Source organism: Physeter macrocephalus, chromosome 10, assembly GCF_002837175.3.
Source record: "Physeter macrocephalus isolate SW-GA chromosome 10, ASM283717v5, whole genome shotgun sequence".
Lineage (NCBI taxonomy): Eukaryota > Metazoa > Chordata > Mammalia > Artiodactyla > Physeteridae > Physeter > Physeter macrocephalus.
In genome coordinates, this window is record NC_041223.1 from 86,443,507 (window position 1) to 86,460,022 (window position 16,516).

The window sequence follows — 16,516 nt, forward strand, 5'->3', positions numbered from 1 at the left end:
ATAAATTGACTCTTAAATTACTCTCTTTTTGAAAGTTATTGATCTCAAGTAGGAAATTCTGACTTTCCAAAAAGTAGGAAGTTTTGGAAATGAATATTATGTGAATATTTCAAATGGATAAAAAATGACTAGAATCTGGTTACTTCATTCAATTTCAAAGGATTCTGATTTTGTCTGTATTTCAAACTTTGGAGGTAGAAAACAATGTATCAAAGAGTGGCAGGTGTTTCATGTATTTCAGGTAAAGATGAAGGAAGAGAAATGCACATTAAACAATAATATTAAGTATTCAGAATTATAATCTGATTTTTAAAATCTATAATTATCGGGACTTCCCTGGTGGCGCAGTGGTTGCGCGTCCGCCTCCCGATGCAGGGGAGCCGGGTTCGCGCCCCGGTCTGGGAGGATCCCACATGCCGAGGAGCGGCTGGGCCCGTGAGCCATGGCCGCTGAGCCTGCGCGTCCGGAGCCTGTGCTCCTCAACGGGAGAGGCCACAGCAGAGGGAGGCCCGCATACCACAAAAAAAAAAAAAAAAAAAAAAAATCTATAATTATCAGTGCTGCAGAACAGAAACTATATGTAAATGAGAAAAAATAATGTCATGTGGTAGTGAATACGATTCAGTTTTTAGTGGTGCAATGTCTAACACCAATGGATTAGCCAAGCAACTTTATGATTATGGGAACTTTTCCATTTGGCAGGAAGTGTAGCAAAATTTGAATATTATGGCAAACATTTATGCAGAATACAGACACTTTAACTAAAAACTACTACATATTATTTTGGGTATGAAGAACAACTGAATAATTAAGACATACATGTGATCAAGAAAGTAACTGAATAAATTAATTGATATTACTCAATTGCTATATATATGTATGCATATAATCACATAAATTGTATTAAATTGAGATAAATTAGTGCTTGATTTGAAGATTTCTAAAATGCATGTTTTTCAGATGGGAATATTTTTGTGCGGGTTTGCCCAGTAGATGACAAAATTAGAGAAAGAATACAGACATTTTAGTGGACTACTTGCAAAATCTGAATCTTGCCAAAAATAATCTAAGAGGCAAGGTAAAACAGGGTGCAGAAAAAATACCATATTGCAGCAAAAGATAAAAAAAAGAGCATGGGTATTTTACCTTGCTTGTTCTGTGATTGTTTAAACATCTTAGTAAAGAATGTAGCTAAACTCTCTTTGACACCATTGATTTTGTTGTTATTGCTGTTGTTCAAGAACTATACAACTACTTTTCAGCTTCAGAGAATCACTGTAGTATATTGCAAGCACATTTACCAGACATAGATTTTAAAGTGACAACAGATAAATGTATTTTTTTTTCATGAGTGATATTGTTTCTTAAGATTACTAAGGTCAATAAAATATTTTTAAACATAGGATTTGTCTCATTATTTTTAATCATGCTTTTAAATTGCATATTATATTAATAGATTCTAATAGTTGAGCATAACATTCTACTACTCCTTACTACCATCTCATAATTCATAGCTATAGTTTTTTTTTAACTTTATCAAGGTTTGTAACATTTATAAAACACTGTGTCACCATACAGTTGATTAGTTTTAATTTTGTGTTTAAATTGCTAATGAATGAATTTCTGCTCATCTCTTTAAAACAGCTTCAAGTTCTGGGGACATTATTTTGACTAGTCTTTTAATTCACTTGATTTTAATTCTTATATGTTGAGAAAATTCATGATAGGCTGAATGTTGGCCCTCCTAAGATATGTCTACATCTTAATTCCTAGAACCTATGAATATCTACCTTAGTCGTGGCTGCTATAACAAAATACTGTAGACTAGGTGGCTTACCTCAGAATTTTTTTTTTTTTTTTTTTTTTTTTTTTTTGTGCGCAGTACGCGGGCCTCTCACTGTTGTGGCCTCTCCCGTTGCGGAGCACAGGCTCCGGACGCGCAGGCTCAGCGGCCATGGCTCACGGGCCCAGCCGCTCTGCGGCATGTGGGATCCTCCCAGACCGGGGCACGAACCCGTGTCCCCTGCATCGGCAGGCGGACTCTCAACCACTGCGCCACCAGGGAAGCCCCGAGACTAGGTGGCTTAAAAATGCAAAGAGAAAAGGAAATTTTTTCCTCACGTTTCTAGAGGTTGGGAAGTCCAAGATCAAGGCACTAGCAGATTTGGTGAGAGCCCATTTCCTGGTTAATAGATGACCATCTTCTGGCTATAACCTCACATGTTGGAAGGGGAGATGCAGCTCTTTGGGGCCTCTTTTATAATGGCACTAATCCCATTCATGAGTGTTCTGCCCTCATGACCTAAGCATCTCCCAAAGGCCCCACCTACAAATAATATCATATAGGGAATTAAGTTTCAACATATGCATTCGGGGGGAGACAAGTATTCAGTCTATAGCAACATGTTACCTTATATGGCAAAATATAATTTACATATGTGATTAAATCAAAGATCCTGAGATTTGGTTACCCTGGATTATCTAGGTGGGTCCGACGGAATCACAAGTGTCCTTATAAGAGGGAGGCAGTAGAATTACAGTGAAGGAGAAGATAATGTGAAGAAAGAAAAGATTGAAGTGATGTAGCCACCAGCCAAGGAATGCCAGAAACCTCTAGAAACTGAAGGAAGCAAGGACTGCATTCTTCTTTGGAACCTCCAAAAGGAACATCCAGGCTGACACCTTGTGTTTTGCTTTGGGGCAAATTATGCTCAGAGACTGAGATTATTTTTTCCAATATTTTATTTAACACAGGTTCACTGCAGGACTTATTTAATTTCACAAGCCAATAACATACAGGATAATGTCCCATAATAAGCCAGTAAAGAAATACCCTACTCCAAACCAATGATAGATTAATTACACTATTGTTCCAGGCAAGGGGAGATGAAACAAATAAAGTCCAAATTTAGTTCAAGGTGTACCCTTCTACCAGTTGGTTCATGGGAGAGTCAGTTTAGCCAACTATGAGTTCATGTCCAGCTGCCAGCAGAAGAACAAAAGTTCCTTGTTGCTAGAGCACGGTTCGAGGGAATGAAGACGTAGGACATGGAAGATGATCTTCTGGAGGCCACTGCATGGTTTTCACCACTGCCAAACAGAGTCACTTTCCAGGCAGGAGCTGATGCCCCAAAGTCTTTGGAGAGCTATTTAGATCAGCAGAGGGTCACCTTGCCCCTACCAAACACTCTTGAACAGTCCCCACAAGCTCTGGGTATTTATACCCTAAATGTCCCCTCACCGTAGTTGTTTCTCATTGTGTTCTTACTGGTAAGCCCCAAGTGGTGCCTCTCAGAAGCTTACTGAGCACTGGTCAGCAACCACAGATGTGGGTGATGACATCCTGACACAATTTCCCTTTTCTATCAAAACAACTTTACTTACAAAAACAACTTCATTCTTAGATCAAAACAACTTCACTCTTAAAAACAACTTCATTTTCCTCATAAACAAGTAGATTTGATATCATACTATACACAACACCTTGATTTCAGGTGCATAAGACTAATTTTGGACTTTGGACTAATTTTGGAGAATAAATTTGTGTGGTTTAAAGTCATCAAGTTTGTGATAATTTGTTATGGCAGCAATAAGGCTCTAATACAACATATCATGTTATAAGTGAAGAACCTTTGGCATCTCTGATTGCTTATAATATTATTAGGTCATAATTCTGTGTCCTGACAACTTTGGAGACATTTAAAAACATTTCTCTTACAAACAGATATTAATTTGGAGAAGCTTGAAACCAGCCTGATTTATTCTCCCCTCTTTTCAATTTGAATGTTTAAAATATTTTTTCTTTATTTTGAAGTTTAATAACTTATCCAGAATATTTATAATTTCAATTATTTTTCTTAATTTTTCCTGGAAATCATATATATTTTCATAAACAGATTTAGTTATTCCCAGGTATCTGCAAAGTATTTTTTTTTTTTTTTTTTTTTGATGTATGCGGGCCTCTCACTGCTGTGGCCTCTCCCGTTGCGGTGCACACCCTCCGGACGCGCAGGCCCAGCCTCTCCCGTTGCGGAGCACACGCTCCGGACGCGCAGGCTCAGCGGCCATGGCTCACGGGCCCAGCCGCTCTGCGGCATGTGGGATCCTCCCGGACCGGGGCACGAACCCATGTCCCCTGCATCGGCAGGCGGACTCTCAACTACTGCGCCACCAGGGAAGCCCTGCAAAGTATTTTTTAATGTTGGAGTACAATTAATCATTTGTTGGACTTTCTATCTTAGGGAAAGTTATCTTTATGTCGTATTGTCTTTGTTCTCTTCATTGTTTTCTTTAATTGCTTTATTTTTATGGTTTCCTCTCCATTTACTTTGGTTGCCAGAAAAACCCTCTATTCTTTTCTTTGTCATTAATTTGCTTTTCAGGTCTGCCTAGCTAAATATTAGTCTGATAATGATATTGTTCTGGTATTTTACTTGTGTCCTTCATTTTCACAATCGCATCTTTTGTTTGTTTGTTTGTTTCATTTCCTCTGCTTTTTGCTTCTTCTTGTCTGAGTTCTTTGTTTTTAGCAAGAAATTAAACAATTTTTTTTTTTTTTTTTTGCTTGTGGTTTTATTGCATAGTTGTTCTGCCATGTGTCTCATGATGTACTTAAGTCAACCAGGTTACCTCTGTCCAAACATCAATATATTTCTATTGGTTTCAAAAGTGTTCTGTCTCATAAAGACTTAGGAGGGGGAATGGAGAGAAGAACTCAGTGGAAACGCTGTGCAGTCCATCGAAAAACACTGCCTCTCATGTGATATTTGTTAAATTTACCACCATATGTTTACTCTGCTTTGTTGGAGCTGGTTCACACCGGGAGATAACTGAGGATTTAAACACCAGACTCCAGCTCTTCAGTTTCCTCATATACTTGTCTTTCCCAGTAACAATTGCTCTTTCCCCTCAGTTTCTCTTCAGATTTTCACATATTAGTGAGAATTCACTAATGAGGATTGTTTGACTCATTCTTGGAAGTGGGACTAAGTTAAAAACTGTATGGTTGGGCTTCCCTGGTGGCGCAGTGGTTGAGAGTCCGCCTGCCAATGCAGGGGACACGGGTTCGTGCCCCGGTCCGGGAAGATCCCACGTGCCGCGGAGCGGCTGGGCCCGTGAGCCATGGCCGCTGAGCCTGCGCGTCCGGAGCCTGTGCTCCGCAACGGGAGAGGTCACAGCAGTGAGAGGCCCGCGTACCGCAAAAAAAAAAAAAAACAAAAAAAAAAACTGTATGGTTTACTCTGTTTTTCTTTGAGTTTGGACATATTAGTGATGATGAACATTTAGTTTTTCCACAGATTTTTGTATTTAGTGAAAATTCTTAGAGTTGGTTGACTCTCTTCTGAGGAATAGGATTGGGTTCAGAGTTTTATAGCAACTTTTGTCTTTATCTTTTGACTAGATGTGTTTCAGATTATGTTGTAGCTCTTTATATGGTTGCTTGTTGATGGTGTTAAAATACAAAATTCACCTGAGTAAATTTTAAAGATCTAATTGCCTTTGCTGCATGATTCATGGACCAGGCAGCTTCCCATCTATTGAGTAGAGGGGAACTGCAAAGGTCTACAGAAAGGGAAAGGTTTTCAGAGACAGGGCAAAGAAGTAATAAAGAAACAAACAAAATTTCAGATTAGGTCATCTCTCTTTGGGGACAAAAGGGTCTTTTTAGGTGAGTTACCTCATCTTCCTTCGTGCGGGATAGAGAGGGCCCATGTGACACATTGCCTCATTGGTACTCTAATGAGAAAATTCCACACTGACCGGTTAGGATTACATTCCTGAGAAGGTTGTAACTGCAACTAGGTTAGGTATTAAGTCTTGATTTTGGCACACATGACTCTATTTGGGGCCTGCCATTTCTGTTTTAACAAATGGTAAATATTTTTCTTGCTTTAAAAAAAAAAATAGCTTCCAGAGAAGGAGTCTACAATATAGCTTTGTTCCCCCATCATTATCTAGAAATTTCTGTTTTCATTAATGTGCCTCTATTTTCTTTCTAATCAGACACAATCCCTGGGGTATCATATAAACTTATATTCTTTGTCTTGTGCTCTTTATAAAGTTTGCACTCTCAAATATATACTCTGAAATATCCTAGAATATATACCTTCATTAAGTTATATAACTTTCAATAAATATACAGTAAGTGTGATACAAATAGTACTGTATTTGGTCTAAATATGCTGACAATAAAAATTTGGATTTTTGTTGGTATTATGGCCCAAAGAGACAGGAATCAATCAATCCTGCCACACACCACAGTTATCTAGACCAATGAGGTTACTGAGGAAGCTGAACTTACAGGGAATAATGGCTTAGGAATATCTGGTAATTCTTATTGTTAAGTGCCTTGGGTCCTAAACTCCAATAGCAAGAACTCTTTTCAATTGACCTGGAGAGTATATACCTAGCTACAGTTCTAACTATTCTTCTCCTGTCAATACAATCAGCAAGAACACAGAAGCATGACCCTCCAAATGAATAATGCATTCTTCTGCCTGCCCCCTGAGTTACAGCTGAAGCTGGATCTTACCATTTACAAACAGCTTCATGAAAGGCAAGGAGTTATGGTCTGCAAGATCTGCCACAACTGTTCCAGGATGAAAAACAGGGGTAGTTTATGACATCTGCCTCATGGAGAGAAGTGGAGGTGGGAACCTAATAGTACTTTGGACCATCACCAGAAATGTAATCTTAATCAACCAGCCCATCCCCCAGAGGAAGGAGAGGCAATCTGCATGATAAAACCCTGTCCCTACTCCCTCAAAAGAAGTCCTGGCCTAAAAATAATCCTTTCTTTTCTTTTGTTTTTTTTCTTGTCTTTTTCTTCCTGCTTTTTCTTGTCCCTTGCCTCGCCAATCTTCCTATAAAAGCCTCCTGTTTGTACAGCCCCTCAGAGAGCCCTCCCAGCTGCTAGATAGGATGCTGCTGGATTTATGAATCACCTTAATAAAGCCAATTAGATCTTCTAATTTCTAGGTGCAACTTTGATTTTTTTAACACTATAAAAGAATAGAAGATTTATAGCTCTATTGTCCTCATGGAACTTAAAATCTAATTCAGAATGTATGACAAATATAGAAAATGTCTGGAGGATTGTTTCAAAATAAAATATACAAAATGTTTAATGATTTAGGATCTTAAAGTCAAAATAAGAAGCAATTACCCTGAAGATAACATTATTTAGGGACAACGTTATAGGGAAAAAATCGAGTTGCTCTTGAGATGGATGAATATGAGTTTGTTAAACGGAGAATAAAATTCATTTTAGGCAGAATGAAGACATTGGATGTGAGGATGAAAAAAACGCATGAAGGAGATGAAAATAAACTGGCTTATTTTGAGTACCGAACCCTTGAGTTTTACAGGGGAGCGGACTTTGCCACCCTAAAATACGTTTACTGGCATAAGGATTATTTTAGGCTGATTGTTTTTAAGAAACTGCAGACATAAGGGAAGCTCTGAAAACTGAGCAGAAGTTACCCTTTTGTAAGGGACACTTACATATATAAGAAAAATATTTGTGAGGGTGTCTCCCTTACTGTGCCAGGAAGAGGGAGATGACCTTATCTCTAGGATATCCTATTGTTACCAAGGCTGTTGCCCCAAAATCATACCCCTGCCCCTCCCTCGAAGAGAAACCAATTACTCTTATCTAAGTTTCAGGAGGAAGCTGCAAAGAGAATATAACAAGAACCACTTAGAACCAACTAGGCCCAAGATGGTGGAAGATTTGACTTCCAGTAGACTGTGAGACTCATTATACGCTCATTATAAAGCATTAGCTAAATGACACACCCACCAGCGCCATGACAGCTGATGACTGCCATAACAACAACTGGAAAAAACCATACAAGGACTGAAAAGGAGAGCTGCATCAGTTCCAGGTCCAAACCACACCCCTGTTCTCGGTTAACTCATGAATATTCCTCCCACTCTTTCCAAATCCCTCCCTTTTCCCTTGACTCTCCTATATATTCGGTGTCTCCGTCCAAATTGGGTTGAGAAGTTGATTTGTAAACTAAATTCTGGCTTCTCTGTTCTTTGGCCATTTAATAAAGCTCGAGCTGTTCCAGTCGCAGCAGAGATTTTGTTATTGGCTGTGTGAATCTGATCAGAAAAAGAACCCCCTTGCCTGAGACAAGAGGTCTCTGCCTGGGCTAGGACCCTGGTCTAGGTCTGGTTGACCAATTCGGTAACACTATCAATGCAGAAGGCAACAGACTTAAATGTGCTTAACAACCTTAACCACTTTTACTATGCTTTTCCTGGTAACCTCCCACAGCTGACTCCCCACCCCCAATATCTTCTGCTGTCTTTAGCTGAAGATGGTATTAGGTGAGGGCTGTGCCATTTAGGGGAGTTACTCAGTTTTACTAGGTCACTCCCATGTATGCAGGGGGTATACATGTTATCAAACTTCTGTTTTTCTCCTGTTAATCTATCTTATATCAATTTAATTATTAGACCAGCCAAAGGACCTAGAAGAAAAGAGGGGAACACTTTCCTGCCCCTACAGTGTTCAGGGATAAAGTGGCATAGGTATGTGAAGTGAACAGATGGAAGAACCTGAAAGAGGTTCAAGCATTGTTCTCAGCTCCATATGGAAATATTTTTATCAGTTCTATATTCTGATTGCTAAAATATACCACAAGATAGCCATGAATATGCAAATTGAACTATTTGATTAATAGGTCAAAGGAAATTATCAATTGTGTATGGAATTCTTAAATATATATTTCAATCTCAAAGGACATCATTAATAATTATCCCTTATTTTGAAGACAGAGAAAAAGTGATAGTTGGCTACCTTTCTGTGTAGAAAACAAGAGAAGTTAAATTATAATGAAACTGAATTAGAAACAGAAATCATTAGCTCTTTGACCATCTGGTAAACTGAGATGAAGTATATGGAACATGGAAACCTGAAAAGTTCTGTCTGTGCAAGTAAGTTGATGTTTAACAGATAGAAACATGTTATGATTTCAAATTTCCTTTCTTGGTGCATCCAAATCAGCACTGAAGGACTGTGAGGGTTCTATCTGAAATATCTCTAAGAGCCAGACAGATAAATTAATGTGTGAGTCAGGCTGAGTGCAAAATAATAGTGAAGGATGGGGGCTGGAGAGAACATGTGTGTGCACTTCCTGAAGGGATTTTAATTCAGTTTTTATAAAAACACCGTGTCTGCCAGAGAAAACTTGTGCAACAGCCATATGCAACCCATGGGTTACCAGTTTGACACCTCTGCATTAATTTGAAACCTGGCCTTTAAAGATAATACAGATATACCTGCAGTCTAATGAAAATACTGAAAAAAGCAATATTAGCTAATTAAAGTCCATCATCTATTGAACTCTTTTTTTTTTGCAATTGACAAGGAAATTTAGTTATTTCTGAGGTATACATTTTAAAGTAATACCTAGAATTATGACTTATAACATTATACCAGCACATATAAGATTTTTAGACATTTTATGTAATGTCTGAAATATTTATATCAACATATTTCCACACAAATAACCCAAAGAAAGTTTAGTATTAGTTGTGTTTTTTTTTGTTTGTGTGTTTTTTTATACTGCAGGTTCTTATTAGTCATCAATTTTATACACATCAGTGTATACATGTCAATCCCAATCACCCAATTCAGCACACCACCATCCCCACCCCACCAGGTTTTCTGCCCTTGGTGCCCATACGTTTGTTCTCTACATCTGTGTCTCAACTTCTGCCCTGCATACCGGTTCATCTGTACCATTTTTCTAGGTTCCACATACATGTGTTAATATACGATATTTGTTTTTCTCTTTCTGACTTACTTCACTCTGTATGACAGTCTCTAGATCCATCCACGTCTCAACAAATGACTCAATTTCGTTCCTTTTTATGGCTGAGTAATATTCCATTGTATATATGTACCACAACTTCTTTATCCATTCATCTGTCGATGGGCATTTAGTTTGCTTCCATGATATTGAACTCTTTTTTATAAACAAGATGAGATATCAGTGATACATGAAATAAACATGAAACTGAATGATCCCATTCTTTTAGACTAAGTGCCCATATGATGAGAGCTGCGGTCCTGTTTTCTGAGCGAAAGGATCTCAGTCCTTGTCTTCTTTGAAGAAAAAATTTGACAAAGAGAGCAAGATTGCAAAGCAGGCACAGAGTTTATTTTATGCACAGTATGTGTGGGAGCACACACAGGCACACTTGTGGAGTGAGTTGAACTTTATAGGGATAGCTTAGGTTGTTAATACGGGGTTAGTTTTCTGGGGTTTAGATAAGGGTGACTCCCCTTCCCCTCCCCTACAAGCATGTCATCTGCAATTCCTTATTTGGGCTTGCACCAGCCACCTTTTGAATCTTTCCTTTGGGCACCTAAGCAAAACCCACGGTGGGGCGGTGGTCAAAACTGCAATGCTAAGGGTATTATAATAATATTACAGCATGGCCAGTGTTCTAGAGGATGACTTGAGACCCCTTCTGCGCAAGTGTTGGGCTGGGAAATCCTCTCGACCACAAAAACGAGGAGGCTGTGGGTTGCTTTATCTTTGTATCTTGCTTTATCTTTCATCTGATCAGGGTGCATTGTTCCTGTTGATATTTTATCTCAGAGGGTCAGCATGAAACCAGCTGCAGCAGGTTAACCTGAGGCCTATCTGTCTCCTTCCTCAGTCCTACCATAAGACTGGTGAAATGGACAGCTCTTTCACTCTCTGCTGCACTGATGTACTCAACTCTCTCCTTATTCACTCTCTCTCCTGGCTTCTGAGAACAGATAATGGAGGTCAATCTACCTGGGATAATAGCAGAGGTTAAGTAAGGACATTGAAATGATTAAATACACAGAGAAAAACTGGACCAAAGTATTACATTTCCATACATCTCCTCCTCACTGCTTTCAGCTGCTTTCAAATATGATTTAGTCTTTCTTTTTCTTTTCTTTTCTTTTTTTTTTGTTTTAGGGTGATATCTTCTTATCACTTGCTAATTGACTGTGTCTGCCTGGTGGGTTGAGTTTCTGTTCAAACTGAGCCTGCAGAGAGAAAGCAGTGAGAGAGAAAAGAGAAAACTAAAGGGGAGGATGTAAGCAGAGAGAGACCTAGGCCCTCAGTAGCCCTATAATGACTGAGAGAAGAATAGAGGGAGATGGAAGGTCTGGTACCTGATAATTATGATGTGAGAAATGGGGATCAGACAAATGGGAATGTGGGTAAGAATTTTTTCTATCACTGATTGTATTCTGCTTCAACCAGACATAATGACAAGGAAGTTTCAAATGGCATTTCCAACTGCTTACCAAATTATGACCTTGGCTCAATTTTTTCCCCTTAATTTGCTACATTCTTCTCCTCTCATCCTCCTCCCCCATCCCCTCCTCTCCCTCCTCCTCCTCCTCTTCCTCCTTCTAATCAGAATGCCCAAGTCTGAAGAAGAAAAACAACAGTGTTTTGGCAAAGTTTTTAAATCTCCATTTTAAAGAATTAGAAAGATGATCTCAAAGATGAGGTAATTTTCTGAATTGGCCTAAATTTCACAGGTAGAAGAGGAAAGACAGAAAAGATGTATGTTTATAAATTTAAAAAAAAGACTTTTATTCTTCAACTATTAAAGGAAAAGCTTTGAGCTAGAAATAGAAAAATAATTTATTAATTAAGATCAATCAGCTCTTCAGTTAGGGAAAATATAGTAGTTTGACACTCAACTGAATTACTGTTTGTAAAGTATTTTCTACTTTACCTAGTTTGTGCCTACATTTCCAGGTACTAACAATTCTCTACAGGCAAATTTGCCTAGAATGCTTTCAGTCACTGTAAGGACAAATACAAATTAAAAAGAAGAGACTTCAAGAAGCTAGCACCCTTATCTTCTAGTTTTGGTGGGAGGGTGAGAACCTAACTAATTATGTTATTTATATAATATATTTATTTTTGTTATTATACTTATTACTATAAGTATTTCCACTTAGTGTTTTACAGGGTGAATATGGAAACTTCTTTGGTTACAGAAGCTTTCTAAATTAAAAAAAAAAAAATTTGAGATACATGGCTATATGTAGTTAAAAACAGATCACCAAAATGTCCTTATTTTGTGACTATGCAATGATAGGAGCTTACTTTTATGGCACTGTGTTTGTTATTTTTTTATGAAAAATTAATAAGTCTTTTCTCATTTCATTATGTTCACTTTTTGTTCTTTCATATTGGTTTCTGTTTCCCTTTCCTTGAATGCTTTCAAGGTAACTGATTTCCAAAGTAATGACCACCTTCTCCCTTTGTCAACATGCCCCTTACCTGAAATGGATTACATCAGTGCCAAGCTGGTAAATAAGTAAAGCTTAGTGACTTCTACAAAATCTTACGTCAATACCTTTCTTAGGAGAGTGTATCCTGATTAAAAGATTGTGCTCTTCCCCTTCACAAGAACTAGCAGAAATTTAGGTTTACTTAATGGCAAATATATATGATAATATTGTTCAGGTAAAGAAAATACAGTTGGGTAAAATTTGCAATGCAAAAATGTATTTTGTGGTGCTATTTTAAGCACACATTTTAGAAGTGGCAATGTTTTAAGTGCATGTCTACATGGTTAAGAGATACTGTAAATTGTTTTCCTAAAAAAAAAAATTCAAAATTGCATTTTTTTTTCATTTTTGAAGATGTTCATATGAGAATTCCTTTCAGGCCTACAATATTAGTATACTGAATCAACCGCTCTCTCTTTTTACTTTTCTTCTTTCCTTTTCCTTAAAAAAAAAAATTGTATCCTGCAGCTAATTATTGGGCTGGGGAGTCTTTCACCATTTCGATGCCCATGCCGTCATTTTGATGCTGCCTAACCCAAACCTTCTTCACAGGCGCAGGGAAGGGACCTGTCATGGGCTGGGTGCACATTTTACCTTTTAAAAATATTTACAAAGGCCTATAAGGCAGAAACGTGGTAATCTCTTAACGAACCTCTCTTGTTTTCTTGCTCTCCTATAGTCTCTATTCTCAGGACAGCAGCCACAGAGATGATAAAACAGAAGTCATATCCTACTCACTTTTTAATAGGGTTATTTGTTTTTTTGATGTTGAGTTGTACGGGCTATTTATCTATGTTGGATATTAACCCCTTACTGGTCATATCATTTGAGCTGAATAGACATTTTTCCAAAGAGTAAATGCGGATGGGCAACAGGTACATGAAAAGAGCCTCTGCATCATTAATCATCAGGGAAATGCAAATTAAAACCACAATGAGGTATCACCTCTCACACTTGTCAGAATGGCTAACATCAAAAAAGTCTACAAATAACAAATACTGGAGAGGGTGTGGAGAAAACGGAACCCTTGCGCACTGTTGGTGGGAATGTAAATTACCAGTATGAAGTTTCTCAAAAAAACTAAAAATAGAACTACCACATGACCCAGCAATTCCACTCCTGGGTGTGGAAAAGATATATGCACCCCAATGTTCATAGCAGCGTTATTTACAGTAGCCAAGATATGGAAGCAACCTAAATGTTCATCAACAGATGAATGGATAAAGAAGCTGTGGTGTGTATGTATATATATATATATATATATATATATATATATATATATATATATATAGCGAGAGATAGAGAGAGAAGAGAGAACGGCCAGTAGGAAGGAGGAAAACCTGTAGGGTGTGGTGCTAGAGAAGATGACGGGAACGGTAAACCCTGCTGGATATTTTCTTCACTGAGATGAAGACAGTATAGTTATTACTAAGTTTGGCAGCATGGAAGTAATTGGTGAACTTGACAAGAGCAGTGGCACTGAAATGGTGGGGGCAGAAATCCTGTGGTTATTGCCAATCCTGATTTGGTGATATGACTGGAAGAAAGCAGATACTGAAATTGACATCAATTTGTGAATTTTCTAAGACTTCAAATCTAGTTTATGGACACTGGTCCCAGTTTTTTTTTTGTTTTTTTTTTATGACACTAATCAATATCTGTGCTCCTAATGATCCTGAACATTCTAGTTGCAATGATAGAAACTGGCTTTAAAAAATGAAAGAAACACTCATATGCCTGTTTACTTACAAAATTAAACATTTAGCCAGTTAGCTGAAAAATTCAGAGTTATGAAGCCAACTGTGCTTGAAAACAAATTAATTAATTAACAAAATGGGGAGGAGCTTCTCCTTGTGGTTTCAACAGTGTCTATATTTGTAGGTGTAAGGAAATATCAAACAGTGATTTTCAAAGATGCTTTGAATTTATAGCATCTGGGGAGAATACTTATAATTTACTATTTCAATACTTGGCAGGTGGAAAACCTCAGTAAATGATTTTGCCTTTTATGAACATAATATTTTGTTTTTCAAGACAGTAGTTTAAACCTCCCATTTGCTGTGGCTGGTTGGGTTCCTCTCTACCCCACTGGTGGAGACCATGGTAGGGTATCAACAAAATGCATAGACATTCTCTGTAAAGCAGGGGAGAAGCCAATATTTACTGTTTAAGCTTACCATGTTCTAATACTGAAAGCTAGAAACATTCAGACTTCAAACTCATCACAGCAGGTGTTAAACAAGGAGGGGGAAGAGAAAACCATCACATATTAATTTAGCCTGTTGAACGCTCCTGACATGCACAATGTGTTGTGCTGTTTCAAATATATATTATTTTCCTGCCGGTAGCAGTCCATCTGTTCAGGAAGGTTTCTTTAAGTACTTTAGTTGAAAAGAAGAAAACTGCAACAATACATTCCCTAAAAGCTTCTTTTTTGGTTCTTGTGGATTTTATGGTGGCATTCATAATAATACATCAGAAATAAAGACTTTATTTTCTGCCTTTGTCATTTAAAGAGCTCAGCTTGAAGATGCTTGTTGCACAGCACAGCACAGCACAGCACAAAGTATTTCAGAGGAAGTAAGTTGTGTAGGTGGCAAAATACCCCTGCATGAGGGGATTGATGACTGTTGTCTATCGGCCAAATAAAATTACATTCATATCCCTGTTATAAATATTAGTCTTTTTCTCAAAGTGCACATGTTTGTAAAGTGTTTTCTAAATGGCTTATGGACAAATACATGTTTTCAGTACTGAAAAATATTGCTTTATTTAAGTCTGAAATTACATCGTTAAACATATAATACAAATTAAAATGAATGGATGTGGCCCAGTGTGTCTACCGGTATAGACTGCATACGTAGGGATTTCTCCTTAAGATGGAAATGCAAAAAGGATATGAACTCTATAATTCTCTTCTTCCCCCTTTTTATTTCTATAAATACCTTTCAAGAGATTTGTTTTGTAGAGACCTATGCTGTCTCTATAGGTTTGGTTCTGTTTACTAAATTCAACCACTCAAGGAGGGCAGTCTCATCAGAAGAGTTGTCAGTGTTCTCTGAGGAGGATCCATTATTCTTAATAAATACCCCACATGTTAGATGAAACATTCTTGCAAAAAGATAGAAATAAAAGCTACTCCAACGGCATTTCCAACAAAGCCTTCTGCTCACGCTTACATTCCTCCTCACCTGTTTGTCTAAACCTCTGACTGTTTGCCTGTCTGCACTTTCCTCCCCCTGATCATTTTCAGCGGAAGTAGACCAAGGCAGTAAAACCATAAATTCTGTGTGTTTCCTGCTAGGAGTAGCTCATGCAGTTACACTGCAGGGTCCTTTTAAGGTGTGCCAGTCAAGATTTTGAAAACTTCTATGATTAGTTTGTAAACAAATTGCAATTTATTTGTGGATCTGATCAAGTAGAAACTGTATTGAAATAGTGATTTATATCAGCCGTGATAAGGCCATTTATGCGAAACCGAATAAATGTCTGATCATTTCTTAATGGAAAACCTGAAGCAATTTTCTGATAATTTGAGTGCCTACGTGTTGAGTCACATTAGCTTAATCCTCACGTCCTTTCTTTTAAATTGCGTAACATTTTTTTTCTTGTTGAAGTGCATTTATTAATATATATGCTGTTTAAAGACTTAGCCAATGATTTATGAGTATGTGGCACCCAAGATATCTGGAATCTTTTAAATTAATTCAATAAGACTGTCACATATACTGTCTTAGTTTTTTTCCTAGGAGATTAAATTAAGCTAACTTAGATTCTAATGTTGTCCAAAGGCTCCTATTCCCCACACAGAGATAAATAAAAATGTTAGCTCAACCTCTCCATTAAAAAAAGGGTGTTCCAAGTCATCCTTTTGGTTCTCTTTTAGGGTTGGTTGGATGTTAGGGTTATATTATGTTATTGTTGTCTCTTGGCAACTTTTCAGGGACACAGGAAACTTGGGTTGCAAGGACAGTTTCTCTTATTTAGTAAGACGAATTCATCTCTCTCCCTTAAAGAGCTACTAGATCCTTCTCTTTCTCTAGGTTTGTATCCAAGACAGAGTTGAAGAAGAGGGCTGACCTCATGCCCTAAGGAATAAAATAATTAAAACACAAAAAACAAGTGTCTCCATTTTATTTTATTTTTTTCTTTTGTTTGTTTTCAATTTCCCCCAAATTGACCATTTGGGGGAAACACTAATAATGA